This window comes from Mobula birostris, chromosome 4 (assembly GCF_030028105.1).
Source record: "Mobula birostris isolate sMobBir1 chromosome 4, sMobBir1.hap1, whole genome shotgun sequence".
NCBI classification, from domain to species: Eukaryota; Metazoa; Chordata; class Chondrichthyes; order Myliobatiformes; family Myliobatidae; genus Mobula; species Mobula birostris.
The window spans coordinates 115,192,921-115,201,950 of record NC_092373.1 but is presented as its reverse complement, the minus strand read 5'-3'; positions in this window follow the sequence as shown (position 1 = coordinate 115,201,950).

The following is a 9,030-nucleotide window of genomic DNA, read 5'->3' as shown; positions in this document are numbered from 1 at the left end:
ATCTATGGCATTCTGGCTAGCAGGATAAATGCTCAGTTCCTAAGCATGTGTTACTTTTATTGCCCTGCTGCTGATAACAACACACAGATGTGGTTTTAGTTCTGCTGAAAGTAAAGAGTGACAATAAAAATACAATGGGCTACTTTCTTTATGTTACACTTTCTCACTGTATACTACATTCAACTGCAGGATTATCAATTGTATTTAAAATCTATTTAAATTTCTCCTCTGTCAGGAGAGTTCTAAAATCAACCACAGAGTTCTGAGTACAAATCAAGCTAAATAGGATCAGTGTAAACTTGGATCTGAAATGGGGTTTATAAAGCTCACTCTGAAGAGGTAAAGACTCGACAAAGATCTTTTGTTTCAGCAGGACTGCTGCTTTCCATTCTGCTATGTGTAAACTTCAATGATTTGTAAAACCTTCATAGTTTCCAGACTTGCCATCTGGAAGAGATTGAAGCCTAGATTATCAAAGTCTATATGGTTAAAATTGGTTTAAACTCAGATTAGATCAAAAGAAACAAGGGGATGTGATTATTGAAATAGCTGGTGGCGCTGACACTTCTTCACTGATATGAATATGCAATATAAGCAGATGTTTTTGCTGGAGTCACAGAATGATCTCCTCAAATTTTCCCTTTCTGAATCATCTTCCAAACCTTTAACCCTGTCAGAACAGTTTTCAGCCTATTTTGTCACACCAATATATTACCTTGGTATTAATATGCTTATTCCTGTTGCAACATCATTTAAATGATCTTAACTTTCACTCCTCTCTCAGAGCATTCACTCTGACCATGATTCAATATCATTCAGTTGATGATATCTTGCAAAGTACCAAATACAATTCTTTAAAATCATGAATTCAGTAATGTGGAGCCAACAATTGCAGAAACCCAGATCTTAATAGGGAACTTAATGTAAACAAACCTTTAGGAGGCAGTGATCATAATATAATTGAATTCATACTGCAGTTTGAGAGGGAGAAGCCTAAATCACATGTATCAGTGTCACAATGGAATAAAGGAAATTACAGAGGCATGAAAGAGGAGCTTGCCCAGCGAACTGGAGGAGGATACTAGTGGGAATGATGGTAGAGAAGAGATAGCTGAAATTTCTGAGAACAGTTCACAAGGCAAAGGATAGATAAGTCCCGCAGAAGTAGTTGTTCTCAAATGGCAGTGGTAGGCAACTGTGGCTGACAAGGGAAATTAAGGACGGCATAAAAGCCAAGGAAAGGGCATATAAGGTAGCAGAAGTCAGTGGGAATTTGAATGATTGGGAAGCTTTTAAAATCCAACAAAAGGCAACTAAAAAAGCTATAAGCAAAATATTAAATATGAGGGTAAACTAGCCTATAATATAAATCAGGATACCAAAAGTTTTTCCAGTTATATAAGGAGTAAAAGGTATGTGAGAGTTGATATTGGACCACCGGAAAATGATGCTGATGAAGTATTAATGGGGGAATAAAGAAATGGCAGATGAAGTTAATGAGTACCTTGCATTTGTCTTCACTGTGGAAGACACTAGCAGTGGGCCAGAGGTCCGTGAGTGTCAGGGAACAGGAACGACTGCCACTGCTGTTACAAAGGAAAATGTGCTAGGCGAACTTAAAGATCTTAAGATGGATAAGTCACCTGGGCCAGATGGACTACATCCCAGAGTCCTGAGAGAGGTTGCTGAAGAGATGACAGATACATTGGTCATGATCTTTCAACAATCACATGATTCTGGCATGGTCCCGGAGGACTGGAAAATCACAAATGTCACTTTTCTCTTTAAGAAGGGAATTATTTGCCAGCTAGCTTAACCTCAGTGGCTGGGAAAGTGTTCAAGTCTATTATTAAGGATGAGGTTTTGGGGTACTTGGAGACTAATGATAAAATAAATCTAAGTCAGCATGGCTTCTGTAAAGGGAAATCTTCCCTCACAAATCTGCTAAAGTTCTGCAGGAAGTAACAAGCAGGGTAGACAAAGGAGAGGCAGTGGATGTCACTTACTTGGATTTTCAGAAGGCATTTGATAAAGTGCCACCATGAGGCTGCTTAACAAGATAAAATCCTATGGCATTACAGAAAACATACTGGCATGGATAGCAGAATGGCTAACCAGTAGGAGGCAGTGAGGGAGAATAAAGATGGCCTTTTCCGGTTGGCTGCCAGTGACTAGTGGTGTTCCTCAGGGGTCAGTATTGGCCCCACTACTTTTCACATTGCTTGTCAATGATTTGGAAAATGGAATTGATGGTTTTGTGGCAAAGTTTGTGGATGATACAAAGATAGGTGCCGAGGAAGCAACGCGATTGCGAATTGGAAGAATGGGCCAAAAAGTGGCAGATGGAATGCGGTTTTGGGAAATGTATGATAATGCATTTTGCTAAAAGGAACAATAGTGCAGACTATTATCTAAATGGGGAGAAAGTTCAAAGGGATTTAGGAGTCCTTGTGCAAGACTTCCAGATGGTTAATTTACAGCAACACACATCAAAGTTGCTGGCGAACGCAGCAGTCCAGGCAGCATCTCTAGGAAGAGGTACAGTCGACGTTTCAGGCCGAGACCCTTTGTCCTGTTGGTTAATTTACCAGTTGAGTCTGTGGTAAAGAAGTCAAATACAATGTTGGCATTAATTTCAAGGGGAATAGAATATAAAAGCAAGGAGATAATACTGAGCCTTTATAAGGCACTGGTCAGGCTGTTTGGGGTATTGTCAACAGTTCTGGGCCGCATATCTCAGAAAGGATGTGTTGTCATTGGAGAGTCCAGAGAAGGTTCATGAGGATGATTCCAGGAATGAAGGGGTTAGCATATGAAGACCATTTGCAGTTTGACAGCTTTGGGCCTGTACTCACTGTAATTTAGAAGAATGCATGGGGTTCTCATTGAAACCTACTGAATGTTGAAAAAACTAGATAGGGTAGATGTAGAGAGGATGTTTCCTATGATGGGGGTATCTAGAACTAGAGGGCACAGCCTCAAAACTGAGGAGTGACCTTTTAGAACAGAGGCAAGGAGGAATGCTCTGCCACAGACTGCGGTGGAGGCCTAGTCCATGGGTATATTTAAGGTGGAAGTTGAGCGTTTCCGAATTGGTCAGGGCATCAAAGGATATGGCAAGAAGGAAGGTGTATGGGGTTGAGTGGGATCTGGGATCAGCCATGATGGAATGGCGGAGCAGACTCGATGGCTAAATGGCCTAATTTGACTCCCATGTCCTATGGTCTAAAAGCTCACAAAAACAAGCGAGTGTGAGGAACTAACTCATGGAGCTAGTAGTGCCTAGAGATGATACTTGAGAGGTGTAAAATGCAGTTTACATTATGGAGTTCAGAGAACAAAGAGATGAAGAGAGTGTCCTTCATTAGGTGATGCTTTGTTTGTTATCGTACCTCCATGTGCTTCTACGCACAGCAATACAGAGAAATCCACAGACACAAGATATGTTAAAAGATCTCACATGTAGACAGGAGCCCTCACCAGCCTTTGGAAAACACAAGAATATCTGCAGATACTGGAAATCCAGAGCAATTCTCAAAATGCTGGAGGAGCTCAGCAGGCCAGTCAGCATCTATGGAAAAGAGTAAACTGTTGATTTTTGGGTCGAGCCCCTCCACCAGGACTCAACCCTTGGGAGTTTTGTTTGGAGGGGATTTTCTGTTCATCTTGGATATGCTCCAGAGGCCATGACAAGGGCAGAATGTTCAGATTTGGAAGCATCTAACCATCACCCTGACAAACAAAATAAGAAGCTGTCTATGACTTTGATTGCTGAGCAAAGGCAGGCCCACAGGCACCTATGGTTGGAGTGGGGTCCAGATCTATAATGTAGTCAGGAGTCTGAAAGCTTTGAGAGAGAGCTGTTCGATATTTGCAAGGAAGAAAAGGTTTTGTAATTAAAGGGAATTGGTGCACATCCAGCTGTACCATTAAATTGCCCTCTACTGTATGTAGTAATAGAATACCTCTCTACCATGAACTGTTTCTCTCTGCAGTTCCAGGCCAATGTAATCTGGAGATGTGAGGTTTAACTATCATTTAGAGATGGACAGCTGGGAACTAGAGTAGCTAAGTAAAATCTTTCCAAGATACGTCTCTCAGGACCCACATCCCAAATTTCAATCCGCACATCTGCACAACCCCTCCCCCTTCCCAAATAGGCAGTGAAAATAAAGTTCATGCCCTCCCCTTTCTTTTGGCAGAGACTAGAGTTGTGTCTGTACTGCAGAGCATTCCTGCTGTTGAAGTAAAGCTCCTCCGACTGTCTGCACTGGAACCTCTCGATGGGCTGATCCTTATAGTTACACAAAGACATCAGATTTCTGCCTGAAATTGTATATGTATTTGTTATCTTCTTAAAGCCTTTATCACTGCTGAAGAAAATTTTGCCTCAAGTTTCCATACAACTAATAGCTTCAACTAACATCAGTCTCCATATTCAAGGATTGGCTTAATAAGCTGGTATAGGAAAGTTAAAATACTGGTTATCGCTTTTAAAGGCTCATAATTATCATGCACCCCCACTCTTTTCTCCCCCACAGAAATGCTATTTTTGTTTACAAAACTAAAAGACCACAGGAAACAGTCATAGTTTTTAGATCAAATGACCCTTTATTCTAATACGTCCTCTGCTGTGCTGAGGCATCTGAATGGCATTTCAAGATCCTTGTACTATGTTTTGTGATGTATCTGTTTGGTATGTTAACCTCATTGTCTGTGTCTGCCTCCCTGCAGAATAGTGGAGAAGGTCAGTAAGCTTTATTCCTGAGCAGCTCCCCTTGCAGTTTGCTTTCACCTTCAAAAACTGCACTTACAGATAATTGGAACCCATTGTGCATCTTTAACACATTCAATACCAGGGAAAAAGAAAATGGACGCTAAGGTTTTATAGATGGCTCTTTTTTTGCTGAGATAAATAAAGCTATTAATGGAATGGCAAACAAATAAAAAAGACAAAACATTCGGCAGCACAATAGCACAGTTTGTAGATCAGCTGCCTCACAGTTACAGTGACCAGGGTTCAATGATACCTAGAGTGCTGTGTGTTCACCATTTCAGTGCAGGGGTTTCCCCCAGGGTTATTAGATTCTTCATATATCCCAAAGATAAAGGGTCAGATTGTTTGAATATGGCCTCGGGTGGGGGGAGGGGAGAGAGAGGGGGAGGGGGGGAAGAGACAGAGAGAAAGGTGGGTTGACAGTCCACTGACTTTAATGAGAACTGTTGCAGAATTTAAAAGAAAAGGAAAACAATGAACACTAGGCCAACAGGGCCATTAACTAAAACTCTCGAACAGAATGCAATGCCTAAATATAAAATGAATACCACTCCTTTCCAGCATCAGCCAAAAGAGTAGTCCTCTTTCCCAGATTACGAGGGTAAGCAGGGAGTGTAAATGTTGCTGTGCTTTTGGTCAATTCTGTTAAATACCACCATAATAAAAAAGGAATTAGTTGGAACTTGCCTATTCATGAACGCAATTGCTAAACCTGCTGTGCAGCCCACCTGCGGGGTTTTGTAGACCCCAAAGTAGAGTCCGTGGTTGTGACCTATACTGGTTGGTAGATTAATTGACTGGTATAAGTCGCCTCCAGTGTGTAGGTGAATGGGAAATCTAAGAGGAGATGACAGGAATGTGATAGGATTAATGTAAATGGATGCCTGATGGTGAGCACCGGCTTGCTGTGCTGAAGGTTTTGTTTCTGTGCTGTGTGGCTCTAAATGAAGCAAGGTTAACCAGAAACTATCTGGAAGGCTTAATTTGAAATGCTACTTCATCAACATTATGGAAAGAGTTTGATAAATGGAGACTTATTAAACCTAGTGGTTTTCAGAAACCAACCAAATTGCTTGAAGTTAAGAAGAAAATGCTAGAAAGGCTTAGCAGATGCACTTTCAGGTCAAAGCTTCTATGTTTTATTTCAGATTTTCATCCGCATATTTTTTAAAATTTCATTTTAGTGCTTGAAGATACATGCAATGACTCGGAGCTTTCAATGAGCATTCAGCTGCCCAGGTTTGCCAGGAGCAAGTTCCAGAGCCTATTCCTCTGAGGAGGGTGCTTCCAGATGACCAGGACTGTATGCAGTGCCAGGCATTCCGACTGTGGGGCTGCCCACCACTCCAAACGGCAAGCAATGAGGTCTCACTCTCAGGCTCATTAGCTGCTATTCAGGTATATTTCAACATCTGAGTAAAAACTTCAACTCATTTCTGTTCAAGCATTCTTGATAGAAATACCTAAATCAATACCTAGACTTTAATTTGAGTATACATACTGATTTATAATTCTCTCCATTTCTTAAAATCAATCTCACTTACAGCATCTTCAATCAGGTCTTATCACAGTGATGATATCCAGTGTACATTGGTTCACTCCCGGCATCCCATTGTCACATCCCCATCTACCATTCCCCGTATCTCACTGTCAAAGCTCCCTTCACCATTCCCGTGTTTCACACTTAGAGCCTCTTCCACCACTCTCAGGGTCCTGATGTAACGTGTTGGTCCAGAATACTGACCCTCTATTTGTCTCCACAGATGCTGCTTGACCGCGCCCCCCCCCACCCCAGATTTCATCCAGCGGTTTGTACTTCACTGCAGATTATATCTGCAGTCTCTGATGCTCCCAGGGACTTGTGGTTCCCTACAACCATCAGGCTCTTGAGCTGACACAGATAACTTCAATCACCTCAACTCTGACTGATTCCACAACCTACAGACTCATTTTGAAGAACTCTACAACTCATGTTCTAGGTATTATTTTTTATTTGCATTATTTGTCTTCTCTTTGGTTGTTTGTTAGTCTTTGTTTATGCATACAGTAGTTTTCAGAAATTTTGTTCCATTTTATTATTTTCCTGTAAATGCCTGCAAGAAAATTAATCTCTAGGTAATACACGGTGACTTATAAATACTTCGATAATAAATTTACTTTGACTTTGGTTAAAGCCTCCTCTACGGTTCCCTGATGCACTATCAGGGCCTCCTCCATTTTTTAATCTTACTTATAAAGTCCTTTATACTGGTACCAGAGTATCACTGCCAGGGTCCCATCACCATTCACTGCGCTTCACTGTTAAATTCCCTGGCCTGTTCCCAGGGTTTCATTGTCAGAACTCTCTCTACCATCCCCACATTTCATTCTCAAACTCCTTCCACCATTCCCCTGATCTCATTAGCAGAGCTCTTGTCCCTATTTGCAGTGGTCATTATCAAGGCTACAGTAATCTTTGTAGAAACTTTACTATCAGGCCGTCACTCAACCAGATCCAGGCGCTCAGTATCAGAGTCCCCTCTTCAGACAAACTCATGTTAGACAATGACTATACAAGGGTAGAGGAAACGTTTATACAAGAAGCTCTTCAACACAAATGCTATCCATGGCCCTCAGGAGCTCTTACAATGGCAGAACCTGACGCATTCCTGGGATCCAATGACAATATTGTTCACCTTTCTCCCACGTCAACCACTACACCAGATTCCTAAAACAGAGTTCTCCTATCACTCCAGGTGTGCCAGATCGGTACTGCATGTGTCACTTGTAGCAGAACCATTTACTGATAAAGATACCAGGAGATTCTGCTGGAGTGCTGAGTTCGCTAAAGAATGCAGTGTTACACTGCAGGTTTCTACTTGTGTGACTGGAGATGGTTGGAAAGGTAGAGAAGTGAGCCAGTCTGCCTACCTTCTGACAGATAAGACCATAAGACCATAAGACAAAGGAGCAGAAGTCGGCCATTCAGCCCATCGAGTCTGCTCTGCCACTTTATCATGAGCTGATCCATTCTCCCAGTTAGTCCCACTCCCCCGACTTCTCACCATAACCTTTGATGCCCTGGCTCCTCAGATACCTATCAATCTCTGCCTTAAATACACCCAACTTGGCACCCACTGCCGCCTGTGGCAACAAATTCCATAGATTCCCCACCCTCTGGTTAAAAAAATTTCTTTGCATCTCTGTTCTGAATGGGCACCCTTCAATCCTTAGTTCATGTCCTCTTGTATTAGACTCCCCCATCATGGGAAACAACTTTGCCACATCCACTCTATCCATGCCTTTCAATATTCAAAATGTTTCTATAAGGTCCCCCCTCATTCTTCTAAACTCCAAGGAATACAGTCCAAGAGTGGACAAACGTTCCTCATATGTTAACCCTCTCATTCCCGGAATCATTCTAGTGAATCTTCTCTGTACCCTCTCCAAAGTCAGCACATCCTTTCTTAAATAAGGAGACCAAAACTGCCCACAGTACTCCAAGTGAGGTCTTACCAGTGCCTTATAGAGCCTCAACATCACATCCCTGCTCCTATATTCTATTCCTCTAGAAATGAATTCCAACATTGCATTCGCCTTCTTCACCACTGACTCAACCTGGAGGTCAACCTTAAGGGTATCCTGCACGAGGACTCCCAAGTCCCATTGCATCTCAGAACTTTGAATTCTCTCCCTATTTAAATAATAGTCTGCCCGTTTATTTCTTCTGCCAAAGTGTATAACCATACACTTTCTAACATTGTATTTCATTTGCCACTTCTTTGCCCATTCTTTCAATCTATCCAAGTCTCTCTGCAGACTCTCTGTTTCCTCAGCACTACCTGCCCTTCCACCTATCTTTGTATCATCAGCAAACTTAGTCACAAAGCCATCTATTCCACAATCCAAATCGTTGATGGACAACATAAAAAGAAGCGGCCCCAAGCGGCCCCTGTGGAACACCACTGGTAACCGGCAGCCAACCAGAACAGGATCCATTTATTCCCACTCTCTGCTTCTTGCCAATCAGCCAACGCCCTATCCACGTATGTAACTTTCCCATAATTCCATGGGCTCTTATCTTGTTAAGCAGCCTCATGTGTGGCACCTTGTCAAATGCCTTCTGAAAATCCAAATATACAACATCCACTGCATCTCCCTTGTCTAGCCTACTTGCAATTTCCTTAAAAGATTGTAATAGGTTTGTCAGGCAGGGTTTTCCTTTAAGGAAACCATGCTGAGTTCTGCCTATCTTGTCATATGGCTCCAGGTAC